A 16,973-nucleotide genomic window follows, 5' to 3' on the forward strand; every position below is an offset into this window, starting at 1 on the left:
CAACCCCCTGATCAGCCCTGCTCTGTGCCTGATAGGGGGGAGCTCCCCAACCCCCTGATAGCCCTGCGGCTCTGTGTATGACAGGGTGCGGCACCCCAACCCCCTGATTGGCCCTGCTCTGTGTGTGACAGGGTGCGGCTCCCCAATCCCCCCCCCCCCCATGGGCCCTGCTCTGTGTGTGACAGTGGGCGGTGCCCCAGGCCCCTGATTGGCCCTGCTTTGTGCCTGTTAGGGGGGAACTCCCCAACCCCCTGATGGCCCTGCGGCTCTGTATGTTACAGGTGGCGAGGCCACAACCTCCCTCTCCGCCCTGCTCTGTTCGTAACAGGGGAAGGCGGCTCAACCCCCTGATCAGCCCTGCTCTGTGCCTGATAGGGGGGAACTCCCCAGCACCCTTATCGCCCTGCGGCTCTATGTGTGACAGGGTGCGGCGCCCCAACCCCCTGATCGCCCTGCCGCTCTGTGTGTGACTGGGTGCGGCACCCCAAACCCCCCCCACCCCCACGGGCCCTGCTCTGTGTGTGACGGGGTAGAGCCATAACCTCCCCATCGGCCCTGCTCTGTGGGTGATAGAGGGCGGTGCCCCAACCCCCCCGCCCCACCCCCCCCGCCATGGGCCCTGCTCTGTGTGTGATGGGGTAGAGCCATAACCTCCCCATCGGCCTTGCCCTGAGTGTGACAGTGGCAACGCCCCAACCCCCTGATCGGCCCTGCTCTGTGGGTGATAGAGGGCGGCGCCCCAAACCCCTGACCCTCCCTGCTCTGTGTGTGACAGGGGGCGGTGCCCCAACTCCCCTATCGGCCCTACTCTGTGAGTGAACGGGGGGGAGCTCCCCAACCCCCTGATTGACCCTGCTCTGTGCGTGACAGGTACGGAGCCCCAACCCCCCTGATGGGCCCTGCTTTGTGCGTGACAGGGGGCAGCGCCCCAGCCCCCTGATTGGCCCTGCTCTGTGCGTGACGGGGTGGCGCCGCAACCTCCCCATCGACCCTGCCTTGAGTGTGACAGGGGGCGGTGCCCCAACTCCCCAATTGGCCCTACCCTGAGCGTGACTGCGGGTGGCATCGCAACCTCCCGATCCGCCCTGCTCTGTGCATGACGGGGCAGCGCCCCAACTCCCCAATCGGCCCTGCTCTGAGTCCGACCACGGGCTGCACCTAGGGATTGGGCCTGTCCTCTGCCACCCGGGAGGAGGCCTAAGCCAGCAGGTCGTTATCTCCCGAGGGGTCCCAGACTGCAAGAGGGCACAGGCCGGGCTGAGGGACCCCTCCTCCCTCCCGAGTGTAGAAATTTTTGTGCACCGGGCCTCTAGTCCATAAATATAAAAGTCCAGTGACCATTATGGCGGAATGACCAGTTGCTATGATGTGCACTGACTACCAGGGGGCAGACGCTCAATGCAGAAGCTACCCCTTGGTGGTCAGTGTGCTCCCACAGGGGGTGCACCGCTCAGCCAGGAGCCAGGCTCATGGCTGGGGATTGCAGCTGTGGTGTCAGGAGCCTCTCCTGACTCTGCCGCAGCACTACAAAGTGGTGGCAGGAGGCGCAGCAGCTGGGATGAGCGTGAGCAGTGCGGTGCCTGGCCCTGATTCGGGATCCTCCCTGGCTGTCTGCTGCTTGGTGCACTGCTACATCCCCCAAGGGGTCCTGGATTGCAAGAGCATGTCTGGCTCCTGGTTTAGGCCCGATCCTCCGAGGGGTCCCAGATTGTGAGTGACAATGTCATAGCTTACAAACTGCTACATCCCACACACAGTTAAACAAGAACGGTGGCTTCTGCAGTATTTGAAAAAGAGATCTGTGGCTGCTTAATCCTAATTCATCAGAAGAATCTCCAAACTGTCCACATCCTGTTTATTCTACACTAGGGGCCTGGTGCACGAAATTCGTGCACTGGGTGTGTGTGTGGGGGAGTGTACCTCAGCCCAGCCTGCCCCCTCTCACATACTGGGAGCCCTCAGGCGTTGACCCCCATCACCCCCCAATCGCAGGATCGGCCCCTTGCCCAGGCCTGACGCCTCTGACAGAGGCGGCAGGCCTGGGCAGGGGACCCTCATTTCCCCCCATCACTGGTTCTGCCCCCAGCCCAGGCCTGATGCCTCTGGCCCAGGCATCAGGCCTGGGCAGGGGACCCCCAGACCCCTCCGATTGCTGGCTCTGCCCCTTGCCCAGGCCTGATGCCTCGGCCAGAGGCGTAGACCCCCTTCACCCTCCGATCGCCTGATCGGCCCCTTCCCAGGCCTGACGCCTCCACCAGAGGTGTCAGGCTTGGACAGGGGATCCCCATCTCCCCCCGATCACTGGCTCTGGCCCCCGCCCAGGCCTGAGGCCTCTGGCCCAGGAATCATGCCTGGGCAGGGGACCCCGATCTCCCTCTGATCACTTTCTCCACCCCCCGCCCAAGCCTGACGCCTCTGACCCAGGCTTCAGGCCTGGGCAAGGGGACCATCATATCCCCCCAATCCCAGGCTCCGCCCCCCGCCCAGGCCTGATGCCTCGGCCAGAGGAGTTGACCCTCATCACCCTCCGATCACCAATCACCGGATCGGCCCCTTGACCAGGCCTGAGGCCTCCGGAAGAGGTGTCAGGCCTGGGCAGAGGACCCCAAGCTCCCCGCGGTTGCAGGCTCCGCCCCTGCCCAGGCCTAACGCTTCTGGCCTAGGCGTCCTGCCCGGGCAGCGGGGACCCGCAGCTGCAGCGGCCCCGCGATTGTGGGCTCCGCTTTAGGCCCAGGCAAGGGACCTCTAGCTCCTGGGACTGCCAGCTTCGACCGTGCCCAGCTCCCATCGCTGGCTCCACCCCTACTTCCTGCTACCACTGGCCAGGGCGGAAAAGGCACCTGATTCTCCGATCATGGCTGCCCCCCAGCTCTTAGCTCCCCCCTGGGTTTCCGATCACTGTCAGTGGCAGGCGGCTTCTTCCTGCTTTCCCTTTTGCCTCCCTGCATTGTGCCTACATATGCAAATTAACCGCCATCTTGTTGGCAGTTAACTGCCAATCTTAGTTGGCAGTTAATTTGCATATAGCCCTGATTACCCAATGAAAAGGGTATCGTCGTACGCCAATTACCATTTTTCTCTTTTATTAGTGTAGATGCAGATGAACATGCATTCCTATATATTCAGAACAGTATCTTAGATTTAAAAATTAAAACCTGCAAAGGCTACCCTAACACTGAAAAAACTGGATGATGCAGCAATAACATGCATGAACTGTGGCTTGCACATTTTGTGGTCAGCTCTGATTCTAACACATAACTGTGTGACAAAGCCAATTATTTAACCTCTCTCTGCTTCAGTTTTTCCGCCCATAAGATGGGGAAAATGGTACTTCTGTCTCAGAAGGATCATGTTATGTACTACTTTTTATAATCAGGGCAAATAAATGTAGCTGCCCATACAACAGCAAGATGCCTTTGATCTGTATGAAAAGTATGGTCACTGGTGGATGCAGCATCCTGGATTGTGAGAGGGATGTCCAACTGCCGAGTCCTGGATGGTGAGAGGGCACAGGTCGGGCTGAGGGACCTCCCCCCCAACCTTTGTGCACAAAATTTGTGCACCGGGCCTCTAGTACTTTAATATTTGTCAGTGTTTTGATTTTTAGTATCGCTTTTCAGATTTTCATTGAGTGTGAGCATTTATTCCATTATTATTGGCCATATGTATATTTTCAGTGATCTATTTGGTCATGTGATGAGCCTGTTGTCATTTGTTAGGCAAGTTATTTTCATTGAGTTTTTGCCTATCTTTGGATTTTCTTTTTGCCATGTAGAAGTTTTAATTTTTATGCTTGAAATCTTTTCCTTCATCGTTGGGTAGGGAAGGTTTCTGTATAAAGTTTAAAAGGTCTTCATCATTAATTATAGGACTCACTGTTCCCTCAACATTATACCATCTCTGAGTAACATGAATCGCTCATTTGTGATAGTTTGACATTATTATTTTCTTAGTGGCACATAAAATAGTTGTGTATCCTGAGATTAGTAGTTTTAGATTCAGTGAAGTGTGGTACATGAATAAAAGTTAGTGTAGGTTTTCTATTTTTTTTTTATGGTTTAAATTATTTAAAATCTTGTTATATAAACACTGTTTGGTATAAGCAATGGTTGTAGATATCCAGCTTTACTTTTTCCCAGATGGCTAACCAATTGTCTTCATATTGAATGATGTATTTCTTTCCTGTATATTTGGAATGCCACATTTATCATATACTAAATTTCCATGTTACTGAGGAGGTGGGGAAGGCTGTTTCTGAAATCAGTTCTGTTAAGTTCATTGGCCTGCCTGTTTTTGTATTCATAATATTAAGAGAATTCACCAAAGGAAATGCTTATAAAATTAATACGCATAATTAATTAAAATTTATTTTTAAATTGATTTTAGAGAGAGAGGAAGGGGGAGGCAGAGAGACAGACAAACATTGATCAGCTGCCTCCTGTACGTGCATGACCAGGAGTCGAACCTATGACCCTTCAGTGTATGGGATGATGCTCCAACCAACTGAGCCACATCGGCCAGGGTACATAATTAATTTTTTATATGAATAATAGATGACATCAGGACTAATAATGGAAGAAAAGGTATATATTCACAATAACAACTAAAAAGATAAAATGCCTGGAAGCGATCTACTTGAAAAATTTGAAGCTCTACTGAGGGATAAGAAAGAAAATTTGAATGAATTCAAATTTTTGATGGGAAGATAAAGATACAAAGCTGTCATTTCACTATAGAAATACTATTGATTTCTGTTAATTGATCTAAATCTTGTGGCCTTGCTGAACTTTTTTTTTGAGAGTGTGCTGAATTTGTTTATTAGTTTTTGTAGCTTTTTTTGTGGCTTCATTGGGAAATTTCTACATACAGAATCTCTAGAGAATAAAGACAAGTTTTTTCCTTCCTAATCTGGATGCCTTTAGTTATTTATTTGTTTACTAGAGGCCCGGTGCACAAAAATTTGTGCACTCGGGGGGGAAGGGGGGGGTCCCTCAGCCCGGCCTGTGCCCTCTAGCAGTCTGGGACCCCTCGGGAGATAACGACCTGCTGGCTTAGGCCTGCTCCCGGGTGGCAGAGGGCAGGGCCAATCCCTAGGTGCAGCCCCTGGTCGGGCTCAGAGCAGGGCCGATTGGGAGGTTGGGGCACCACCCCCTGTCACACTCAAGGCAGGGTCGATGGGGAGGTTGCAGCGTGACCCCCTGTCACGGACAGAGCAGGGCCAATCCGGGGGTTGGGGCACTGCCCCCTGTCACACACAGAGCAGGGCCCATCAGGGGGGTTGGGGCTCCGTACCTGTCACGCACAGAGCAGGGCCCATCAGGGGGTTGGAGAGCTCCCTCCTGTCACATACAGAGCAGGGCCCATCAGGGGGTTGAGGAGCTCCCCCCTGTCACTCACAGAGTAGGTCCGATAGGGGAGTTGGGGCACCGTCCCCTGTCACACACAGAGCAGGGCGGATCAGTGGGTTGGGGCGCCGCCCTCTATCACCCACAGATCAGGGCCGATCAGGGGGTTGGGGTGCCGCCACTGTCACACTCAGGGCAGGGCTGAAGGGGAGGTTATGGCTCTACCCCATCACACACAGAGCAGGGCCCGTGGGGGGGCGGGGAGGGGGTTGAGGCACCGCCCTCTATCACCCACAGAGCAGGGCCGATCAGGGGGTTGGGGCGCAGCCACTCTCACACTCAGGGCAGGGCTGATGGGGAGGTTATGGCTCTACCCTGTCACACACAGAGTGGGTCCCGTGGGGGGGCAGGGGGTGTTGGGGCGCCGCCCTCTATCACCCACAAAGCAGGGCCGATCAGGGGATTGGGCCGCCGCCCCTCTCACACTCAGGGCAGGGCCGATGGGGAGGTTATGGCTCTACCCCGTCACACACAGAGCAGGGCCCGGGGGAGGGGGGTGGGGGTTGGGGTGCCGCACCCTGTCACACACAGAGTAGGGCCGATTAGGCGTTTGGGCGCTGCCCCCTGTCATGCTGATCCCGGTGCCGGGAGGCCTCTCAGCTCCACTGATCCCAGTGCTGGGAGGCATATTACCCTTTTACTATATAGGGTAGAGGCCTGGTGCACGGGTGGGGGCTGGCTCGTTTGCCCTGAAGGGTTTCCTGGATCAGGGTGGGGATCCCCACTGGGGTGCCTGGCCAGCCTGGGTGAGGGGATGATGGCTGTTTGCAGCTGGTCACACACCCTTAAGGGTGGGGGTCCCCACTGGGGTGCCTGGCCAGCCTGGGTGAGGGGCTGAGGGCTGTTTTCAGGCTGGGGGTGACTGAACTCCCAATCGCTCCTTTTTTCCCTTTTTTTTTTTTTTTTATTCTGGGCCAGCTTTAGCTTGAGGCTTGGCTCCAGCTCTTAGGCCTCCGCTCCTGGCCTTTGCATACAATGTTGCGAATCTGCTGGCTGAAGTCCGGCGGTATTTGTTACAATGTTTGAAACTGCCCGGTCAGAGGCCTGCAGTCGCAGGTAGGGAACATTGGTTTCCTCCGTCACTGAGGCAACGAAGCCTCATGTTAGTTTCAAGCTGCCTGGCTGCCGGCCGCCATCTTGGCTGACAGTTAATTTGCATATCTCGCTGATTAGCCAATGAAAAGCGTAGCGGTCATACCGCAATTACCATGTTTCTCTTTTATTAGTGTAGATGCCTCTTTTATTTTACTAGCTAGGACCTTCATTGTTGAATAGAAGTGGTTAAAATGGATATCATGATTTTTACAAGGGAAATATTTAGTGTTTAACCGTGTAATATGATGTTAGTTATGGGAATTTTGTGGATACCTTTTATCAAATTGAGGAAATGCTCATGAATGTGTATTGAGTTTTGTAAATTTTTTTTTCTGTATTTATTGAAATAACTAGGTAGTTTTTGTCTTTTATCTTAATATGGTATGTTACATTAATTGACTTTCAAATTTTAAATCAACTGCATTCATGGGGCAATTCTACTTGGTAATGGTGTGTAGGCCTTTTTATATGTTGCTGGATTCCTTTAGCCAATATTTAGTAAGCATTTTTGTATCTGTGTTTAAACAGGAGAGATGGTGGTATGTAGTTTTCATGTGATGTCTTTGTCTGACTTTGGTATCTGGGTAACTCTGGCTTCATAGATTGAGCTGTAAAATGTGCCCTCTTCTGTTTAGTGGAGGAGTTTATGAAGGATTGGAATTTCTTCTTTAAATATTTGATGGAATTAATCAGTGAAGCCATTTGGGCCTTTTTGTGTGTGTGTGTGTGTGTGGGGGGGGTCGGGGCGAAGATTTTAAAGTACTAATTCAGCTTGTTTTTTGTCATAGACTTTTCTATCTGTAGTCATTTTTTATAATATGTGTCTTTTTAGGAATTTTTCCATTTGATAAAAGTCTAATTTGTTGGCATAAACTTGTTTATAATATTCCTTCCCTCATAATTCTTAAAAAATTTTTTTTTTATTCGGAAGGGTGTCAGTGGTAATGTTCCTTCTTTTATTCCTGATTTTGGTAATTTGTGTTTATTTTTCTCTTTGATTTTGGTCAGTCTACTTAAAAGTTTTTCCATTTTGTTGACTTTTATTATTATTATTTTTTTATTGCTTGAAGTATTACAAAGGGTATTATTACTTATGTGTCCTTTCTTCCCCCCCGCCCTTGACAGCCCCCTAGCCTCCCAAAGCCCCCAGTGTCTTATGTCCATTGGTTATGCTTATATGCATGCATACAAGTCCTTCGGTTGATCTCTTACCCCCCTCTCTCCTGCCCCCCAATTCTCCCCGGCCTTCCCACTGCAGTTTGACAATCTGTTTGAGGCAGCTCTGCCTCTGTATCTATTATTGTTCAAAAGTTTATAATGGTCTCTATTATCCATGAATGAGTGAGATCATGTGGTATTTTTCCTTCATTGACTGGCTTATTAGTATAATGCTCTCCAGTTCCATCCATGACGTTGCAAATGGTAAGAGTTCCTTCCTTTTTACAGCAGCATAGTATTCCATCGTGTAGATGTACCACAGTTTTCTAATCCATTCATCTACTGATGGGCACTTAGGCTGTTTCCAGATCTTAGCTATGGTGAATTGTGCTGCTATGAACATAGGGGCGCATATATCCTTTCTGCTTGGTGTTTCTGGTTTCTTGGGATATGTTCCTAGAAGTGGGATCACAGGGTCAAATGGGAGTTCCATTTTCAGTTTTTTGAGGAAACTCCATACTGTCTTCCATAGTGGCTGCACCAGTCTGCATTCCCACCAGCAGTGCACAAGTGTTCCTTTTTCTCCACATCCTCTCCAGCACTTGTCGTTTGTTGATTTGTTGATGATAGCCATTCTGACAGGTGTGAGATGGTACCTCATTGTTATTTTGATTCGCATCTCTTGGATGATTAGTGATTTTGAGCATGTTTTCATATGTCTCTTGGCTTTCTGAATGTCCTCTTTTGAGAGGTGTCTATTTAGGTCCTTTGCCCATTTTTTGATTGGATTGTTTATCTTCCTTTTGTTAAGTTGTATGAGTTCCCTATAAATTTTGGAGATTAGGCCCTTATCAGATATGACATTGGCAAATATGTTTTCCCCCACAGTGGGTTTTCTCGTTGTTTTGTTGATGGTTTCTTTTGCTGTGCAGAAGCTTTTTATTTTGATGTAGTCCCATTTGTTCATTTTCTCTTTCGTTTCAAGTGCCCTAGGAGCTGTATCAGTGAAGAAATTGCTTCGGCATATGTCTGAGATTTTGTTGCCTTTGGATTCTTATAGAATTTTTATGGTTTCCTGTCGTACATTTAAGTCCTTTATCCATTTTGAGTTTATTTTTGTGTATGGTGTAAGTTGGTGGTCTAGTTTCATTTTCTTGCATATATCTGTCCAATTTTCCCAGCACCATTTATTGAAGAGACTATCTTGGCTCCATTGTATGTTCTTGCCTCCTTTGTCAAATATTAATTGAGCATATTGGTTCGGACCGATTTCTGGGCTCTCTATTCTATTCCATTGATCTATATGCCTGTTCTTGTGCCAATACCAGGCAGTTTTGAGAACAGTGGCTTTGTAATACATCTTGATATCTGGTATTGAGATCCCACTTACTTTGTTCTTTTTCAGGATTGCTGCAGCTATTAGGGGTTTTTTTTTTATTCCAGATGAATTTTTGGAGGGTTCGTTCTAGATCTGTGAAGTATGCTGTTGGTATTTTAATGGGAAGTGCATTGAATTTATAGATTGCTTTGGGTAGTATGGACATTTTAATGATGTTGATTCTACCAATCCATGAACACGGTATGTTCTTCCATCTGTTTATGTCTTCCTCTATGTCTTTTTTCAACGTCCTGTAGTTTTCTGAGTAGAGGTCTTTTACCTCTTTAGTTAAGTTTATTCCTAGGTAGCTTAATTTTTTTGATGCGATGGTAAATGGGATTGTTTTTATAATCTCTCTTTCTGAAAGTTCACTATTGGTGTATAGAAATGCCTCAGATTTTTTGGGGTTAATTTTGTATCCTGCTACATTGCCAAATTCATGTGTTAAGTCTAGTAGCTTTTTGATGGAGTCTCCAGGGTTCTGTATGTATAATATCATGTCGCCTGCAAATAAGGACAGTTTTACTTCTCTTTTCCAATTTGGATGCCTTTTATTTCTTCTTCTTGCCTAATTGCAATGGCTAACACTTCCAGTACTATGTTGAACAGGAGTGGTGAGAGTGGGCATCCCTGTCTTGTTCCTGTTCTTAGGGGAAATGGTGTTAGTTTTTGTCCATTGAGTATGATGTTAGCTGTGGGCCTGTCATATATGGCTTTTATTATGTTGAGGTATGATCCTTCTACTCCCGTCTTACTGAGAGTTTTTATCAAAAATGGGTGTTGAATTTTGTCAAATGCTTTTTCTGCATCAATTGATATGACCATGTGGTTTTTTTCTTTCAATTTGTTTATGTGATGTATGACGTTTATTGATTTGCGGATATTGTACCATCCTTGCATCCCTGGGATAAATCCTACTTGGTCATGGTGTATGATCTTTCTGATGTACTGCTGGATCCGATTTGCTAAGATTTTGTTGAGGATTTTGGCATCTATGTTCGTGAGGGATATTGGCCTGTAATTCTCTTTCATTGTGTTGTCTTTACCTGGTTTTGGTATTGGGGTGATGCTGGCTTCATAGAATGAGCTTGGAAGTGTTCCTTCCTCTTGAATTTTTTGTAGTAGTCTGAGGAGGATAGGTTTTAGTTCTTCCTTGAATGTTTGGTAAAACTCCCCTGTGAAGCCGTCTGGTCCTGGGCTTTTGTTTGATGGAAGCTTTTTGATGACTGCTTCAATTTCTTCCATAGGTATTGGCCTATTGAGATTTTTGGATTCTTCCTGATTGAGTTTTGGAATGTTTTATTTTTCTAGGAATTTGTCCATTTCCTCCAGGTTGTCTAGTTTGTTGGAGTAGAGCTGTCCATAGTATTTTTTTTAACAATCATTTGTATTTCTGTGGGGTCTGTTGTTATTTCTCTTGTATTGTTCCTGATTTTGTTTATTTGGGTCCTCTCTCTTTGCTTCTTGGTGAGTCTGGCTAGAGGTTTGTCAATCTTGTTTATCCTTTCAGCTCTTGGTTTCATTGGTTTTCTGTATTGTTTTTTTGGTCTCTATGTCATTTATTTCTGCTCTAATCTTTATTATCTCCTTCCTTCTGCTCACTCTGGGGTTTTCTTGTTGCTCTCTTTCTAATCTTTGAGTTGTAGAGTTAGATGATTTACTACCATTTTTTCTTGTTTTTTTTTGAGATAGGCCTGTAGAGCTATAAACTTCCCTCTCAGGACTGCTTTCATTGTGTCCCATAGGTTTTGGATTGTTGTGTTTTCATTGTCATTAGTTTCCAGGATGTTTTTAATTTCTTCTTTGATCTGTCTAGTAACCCAATCAATATTTAATAACATGCTATTCAGCTTCCAGGTGTTTGAGTATTTTGGGTTGTTTTCATTGTAGTTTATTTCTAATATTATGCCATCGTGGTCTGAGAAGATGCTTTTTATGATTTCAATCTTCTTTAATTTGGGGATACTTTGCTTGTAATCCAATATGTGGTCTATTTTTGAATATGTCTTATGAGCACTTGAGTAGAATGTATATTCCGTAGCTTTGGGGTGAAGTGTTCTGAAGATGTCTATTAAGTCCATCTGTTCTAGTGAGTCATTTAGGATTGCTGTTTCTTTGCTGATTGTTTGTCTAGAGGACTTATCCAGTGCTGTCAGTGGTGTATTAAAGTCCCCTACTATGATTGTATTGTTGTCGATCTCTCCTTTGATATCTTCCAGGAGTTTTTTTATGAATTTGGGTGCTCCTGCATTGGGTGCATATATGTTTACCAGGGTTATATCTTCTTGTTGTATTGATCCCTTTAGTATTATGAAGTGGCCTTCCTTATCTCTTGTTATGGCCTTCACTTTGAGGTCTATTTTGTCTGATATAAGTATTGCTACCCCAGCTTTGTTTTCCTTTCCATTTGCCTGAAAGATATTTTTCCATCCTTTCACTTTCAGTCTGTGTGAGTCCCTTCTAATGAGGTGGGTCTCTTGTAGACAGCAGATGTATGGGTCATGTTTTTTTATCCATTCAGCCACTCGATGTCTTTTGGTTGGAGTATTTAGTCCGTTTACGCTTAAAGTTATTATTGAAAGGTACTTGTTTGTAGCCATTTCTTTTTTCGTGTGGCTGTTTTCTTTCTGAGCTTTTTATTTCTTCTTTTTACACCAGTCCCTTTAGCATTCCTTGCATTGCTGGCTTGGTGATGATAAACTCCCTTAGCCTTTTTTTGTCTGTGAAGCTTCTTATTTCCCCTTCAATTTTGAATGATAGCCTTGCTGGATAGAGTATTCTTGGATTCAGTCCTTTGCTTTGCATCACTTTGTAAATTTCTGTCCATTCTTTTCTGGCCTGATGTGTTTCTGTTGAGAAGTCATTTGATAATCTAATGGGAGATCCCTTGTATGTAACTTTCCATCTCTCTCTTGCAGCCTGTAAGATTCTCTCTTTGTCCTGAACATTTGCCATGGTAATTATGATGTGTCTTGGTGTGGGTCTTTTTGGGTTCACCTTGTTTGGGACTCTCTGGGCTTGTGTGACTTTTTTCTTCCCCACCTCAGGGAAGTTTTCTGATATTATTTCTTTGATTAGGTTTTCTAATCCTTGTTCCTCTTTCTGTTGTTCTGGCACCCCTATTATTCGCATGTTGTTTCGTTTCATGTTGTCCCAAAGCTCCCTTAGGCTCTCCTCCTGTCTTTTAATTTTTTTCTCCAGTTGCAGTACATTTTGGGTGTGTTTTCCTTCCTTGTCTTCTAATTCACTAATTCGGTCCTCCGCTTCTCCTAGTCTACTGTTGATACTTTCATTGGTGTTTTTTATTGCAGCTATATCACTCTTCATTTCTTCTTGGGTCTTACTTAAGTTGTTGATTTTTTCATCTGTTTCTTCTAGCTTCTTCCATATGTTATTGCTTTTTTCATCTGTTTCTTCTTGCTTCTTGCATAGGTAGTTGACTTTTTCATCTGTTTCTTCTTGCTTCTTGCAGAAGTTGTTGATTTTTTCCTCCATCCGGCTTATGCACTCTACGACCCTTATTCTGCATTCTTTTTCTGTCATGTTGCATGCCTCTGTATTACTTAGCTGCTTTTCTGGAGAGTCCTCCTTCTCTTTCCTTTGGGGGTTTCTTTGTCTACCCATGTTTGATCTCACTGACATATCTAGACGTTGAGTCGTTCAGTGGCTGCTCCCTGGGTGGCAGTGGCTCCTTGGGCTGTGGTTGCTCCTCGGGCGGTTGCGGTAGCAGCTGCTCCTCAGTTGGCAGCAGCTCCTCTGGTGGATGCTGTTCACAGCTGTGGTGGCTCTTCTGGCTGGTGGGGGGAGGCTTCACGTACACCTGATGTTCCTCAGACAGAGGGTGTGGTGCTCAGGAGGCTGTTGTTGCTTGGATCTTTTGTGTTGATCTAAAGGCACAAAATACAACACAACAGGGCACCACGTAACAGGCACTAAACACAAATATATTCATGATATTAATAACCCCAAATAGTCGCAACCTGTTTGGCTCAGTGGATAGTGCGTTCGCCTGTGGACTGAAAGGTCCTAGGTTTGATTCCGGTTAAGGGCATGTACCTGGGTTGCGGGAACATCCCAGTAGGAGATGTGCAGGAGGCGGCTGATCGATGTTTCTCTCCCATCGATGTTTCTAACTCTTTATCTCTCCCACTTCCTCTCTGTAAAAAATCAATAAAATATATTAAAAAAAAATAACCCCAAATAAAGGTGACCACCCGAATTAAGAGAATTGGGGATAAGGAAGAAAGAAGAGAAAAAGATAAAAGAGAAAAAAGAAAAGAAAAGAAAAGTAGGGAAGAAAAAAAAAGGACTGCAAAAATGAAATTGGGAAAAAGGAGGAGGAAAGAAAAGAGAGAAAAAAAAGAGGGAGGAAAGGAAAAAAAAAGTGAAAAGAGAGAATGAAGTAGAAGAGGGGAAGAGACCATGTATGTATATGAGGAGAAAACTCCGATAGAACCGCCACTAATCCCAACAAATTCCAGCAACAGCTCCCTGGAGATGAATGCAAACTAGAAACAACCAATAATATCAAGAGAGGCAAGGGAAAACAGAAGCACAAAAATAACTGGGGGGGAGGGGGGAGGGGGGGTGGAGGGAGGGGAAAAACCAGCAGAAAAAAAGAAAAAGAAAAAGCAAAACAGCCTCACAACCAGTCCTAAAACACACACACACACACACACACACACACAAAAAAACAACCAAACAACAACAACAAAAAAACCCCAATATATTCAACAATCAAGCAAACAGCAACAAAACAATAGAAAGATAAAAGAAGAAACAAAAATTTTGGATAGTGAAGAAAGATAAGGGATATGTGTATGTGTATAAGGATTTAGAGCAGTGGATTGGAAATAGGATATATAAGTAGGGGGAAATTTTGACACGAGGTAAACAGAAGGAATAGGGAAAATCTAAAGCAGAAATAGGGTAAGAGAAACAGGACAACAAAAGGCGAAAAGTGAGGGAGAGGGTTTTAGCATAGAGGTAAAATTGAGGTAGGGAAAATTGATGCTAAAGGAACGATGAAAATAGAATGGAAAACACTAATCCCAAAATAAAATAAAGAGAAAATAAAATGGCACTTTAAAAAATGGTAAAGTGGTAGCAGTAATAATACTGGTTAAAAATAAAAATGTAGTAATTACAAGGGTAAAATCAGGTGATGGAAAAAGAAAAAAAAATTGGTTTCTTAGTTAAAAGGTGAAAAAAGCAAAAAGAAAAAAAAAATTTGCAGTAGTGAAGGTCCTTCGGTTTTTCTACTCGTCAGTCTGCCTTACCTTAGTCCTGTCAGGTATTCAGGAGAGTGTTGAATTTCCCTGCGATACACTGTTCCTCCGTGTTGTAAACCACAGTTCTGATTTTAAAGCTGGCCGTATTTGTGTCCGAGACTGCCTTAATTTGTATTTAGCTAAGAATTTGTGGCTCAGCCTCTGGGTGGCAGTGTTTTTGGGTTGGCCTCTGAGGCTATAGGGCCTCTCTGTCCAGTAGCTTCGGTTTATCGTCTCTATTGCACTTAAAACTGGTTTTGGGAAGTCCACTGTTGGACTTCCTTAATAGTTACCCGCCCTGTGTTGTTTCTGGGATTGAAAATCCCCCTATAGGCCAGACCCTGTTAACTCCCAGGGACTGATCAGATTATTTTAATCCTTGATCTCGTTCAGGGTGGAATCTGGGTGTGGCTGTGCGCCTTGCCTGGGGGCTAGGTTGAGGAGTCCCACCCTCCAGAGAGAATGGCTGCCCGGATCCTAGGCCCAGGGGTGTCTCAGCACTCAATTCACTGCTACTTCTCCCGGCCCCCCCTCTCTCCTCAGTCTCTCCCCAGATTCCACTAGTCCGCACCTTCTCCCTCTCTTCAGCACACGTGAGTGTCTGTATCCGAAATGTTTTATGAACAGGATTCAGTGAAAACAAACAAACGCCGGCTGCGGAAACGGGGAAGGTTGAGTCTCTGTAAGCTCTTCTCTTACCGGCATGCATGGCCTGGTCAGCTTTTCAGGCTGCCTCCTTTAGGCTCAGTCCTCTGTGATCGCAGAACCCAGATCTCAAATCCCCTGGCGCCGGGAATCCTGAGGATCTCCTTTCCCCAGTCAGGGGCCATGCCTGTCCCAAGGGACGCGGCTGTCTGCCACTTGGTCTCCCTCCGACCCTCTGGGCTCAGAGGTCTGGCAAACTTTCCTGCCCAAATCCCTGTTTTTTTTTTTTTTACCTTTCCAGGGGAGTTCTGCCCTTCCTGGTTGCAAACTGTCTCACCAGCTGAGTAATTTCACCAATTCGGGGTGGGTGTTATTAGTTTCAGCTGCTCACTCCATTTGCTCCGGGACACGACCTGGGACACGTCTGCCTATATCACTGCCATCTTCTTCCTCTTCAGGACCTTCGACTTTTATTTTTAAAGAACCAAGTTTTTCTCTAATTTACTGTTTTATATTTTACTAGTGACCTGGTGCATGGATTCGTGCAGGTTGCAAGGAGATTAATTAGAAGGTGGCTGGCGGGGCGGGACTAGGCGAGGTGGGCCGGACACGTCCTGGAGCCAACCTCCTGTGGTCCTTCCCCGGTGTCTGCGGAGTGAGCGGGGTCCCTCCAGCATGTGGGGTCTCTCGGCCTGGACTGCGGGGATTGGGCTGAAACTGGCTCTCCGACATCCCTGCAGGGGTCCCAGAGTATGAGAGGGCACTCCACAAAGTTGCTGTTGTACAGGGTGTGGAATACAAATGCAAGTATGCAGTAAACCAGATTTGGGGCCAACAGTGCTGCAGCAACAACATAATCCACTGCCGAAGGTGGAATTGCGTGGCCCTGCGAGGAATTGGGCTCCCTCCTCTCTGGTTTTGAGGTGCGTCACCTGAGAACTGCTGCTGCCAAGTCACTGCAGCTTGGCAGCTCCTTTGTTGAGCCTCTGCCCTGGTGGTCAGTGTGCGTCATAGTGACTGGTTGGACGGGCAGAGGGACACTTAGCATATTAACCTTTTATATATATAGATTACTTTCTTCTTTGACCTTTATTATTCCATTACATCTGCATGTTTTAGGGTTTAGTTTGCTCTTTTACTGTTTTGTTAAGGTTGGAGGCTCATGTTATTGATTTGAGACTTTGTTTCAAATATATTCTTAAATTTGTAAATTTTCTTCTGAGTACTGCTTTAACTGCATCCCATAGAATTATAAAATTTAAATTTTTTTTTCTTATTTCAGAGAGAGGAAGGGAGAGGGAAAGATAGATAGAAACATAAATGATGTTAGAGAATCGCCCATCAGTTGCCTCCTGCACATCTCCTATTGGGGATCGAACCTGCAAACCAGGCATGTACCCTGACCGGGAATTGAACACTAACCTCCTGGTTCATGGGTTGACGCTCATTAGTTATTGCTTCATTATTTTGGGGCTCTGCTCTGTTTTTAGGTACATTTACATTTGTAATTATTACAATATCTTCCTGATTTATTGAATCTTCACTATTATGAAATATCTTTGTCTCCAATAATATTTGTCTTACAGTCCAAATTGTCTGATGTTAATATAACTATCCTAGCCCTCTTATGGTTACTCTTTTCATTGTATACTAGAGGCACAGTGCAGGAATTTGTTCATGGGTGGATTCCAACCAGCCCGGCCCCAATTGGAGCTTAGCCTGTTGGGAGGAGGAGAAAGCAGGGCCCAATCAGGGCCGGGCTGGCTTGGGGAGGGGCTGAGGGCAATTGGCCGGCAGACTCCACCCCCAATTGGGGTGGGGGGGCGATCAGGGGTGGGGCTGGCCATGGGGAGGGGCTGTGGGCAGTGGGTCGGCCTGCCACATTCCCAAATGGGGTGGGGGGGCCGATCTGGGTCAGCGGCCAGGGGAGGGTTCATGGGAGGTTGGCTGGCCAGCCCTGCCCTTGATCAGAGTGGAGTGGCCGATCAGGGGTGGAGCTGCCTTGGGGGAGGGTCTGTGGGC

At 46.5% G+C, this 16,973-nt stretch overlaps 1 protein-coding gene across 8 annotated transcripts in view; it reads left to right on the top strand.

Annotated features, from left to right (window-relative positions):
* Positions 1 to 16,973, top strand: part of ZNF148 (zinc finger protein 148) — a 159,823-nt gene that overhangs the window by 49,677 nt on the left and 93,173 nt on the right. The window contains exon 3 of one of the 8 annotated variants that reach the window (XM_059687595.1): positions 4,387 to 4,522. The exons of the other annotated variants lie outside the window; for them this stretch is intronic. The gene's annotated coding sequence lies outside the window, so the exon portion shown is untranslated. The remainder of the gene's footprint in view (positions 1 to 4,386; positions 4,523 to 16,973) is intronic. 8 annotated transcript variants of the gene reach the window in all.

This window comes from Myotis daubentonii, chromosome 3 (assembly GCF_963259705.1).
Source record: "Myotis daubentonii chromosome 3, mMyoDau2.1, whole genome shotgun sequence".
Taxonomy (NCBI): domain Eukaryota; kingdom Metazoa; phylum Chordata; class Mammalia; order Chiroptera; family Vespertilionidae; genus Myotis; species Myotis daubentonii.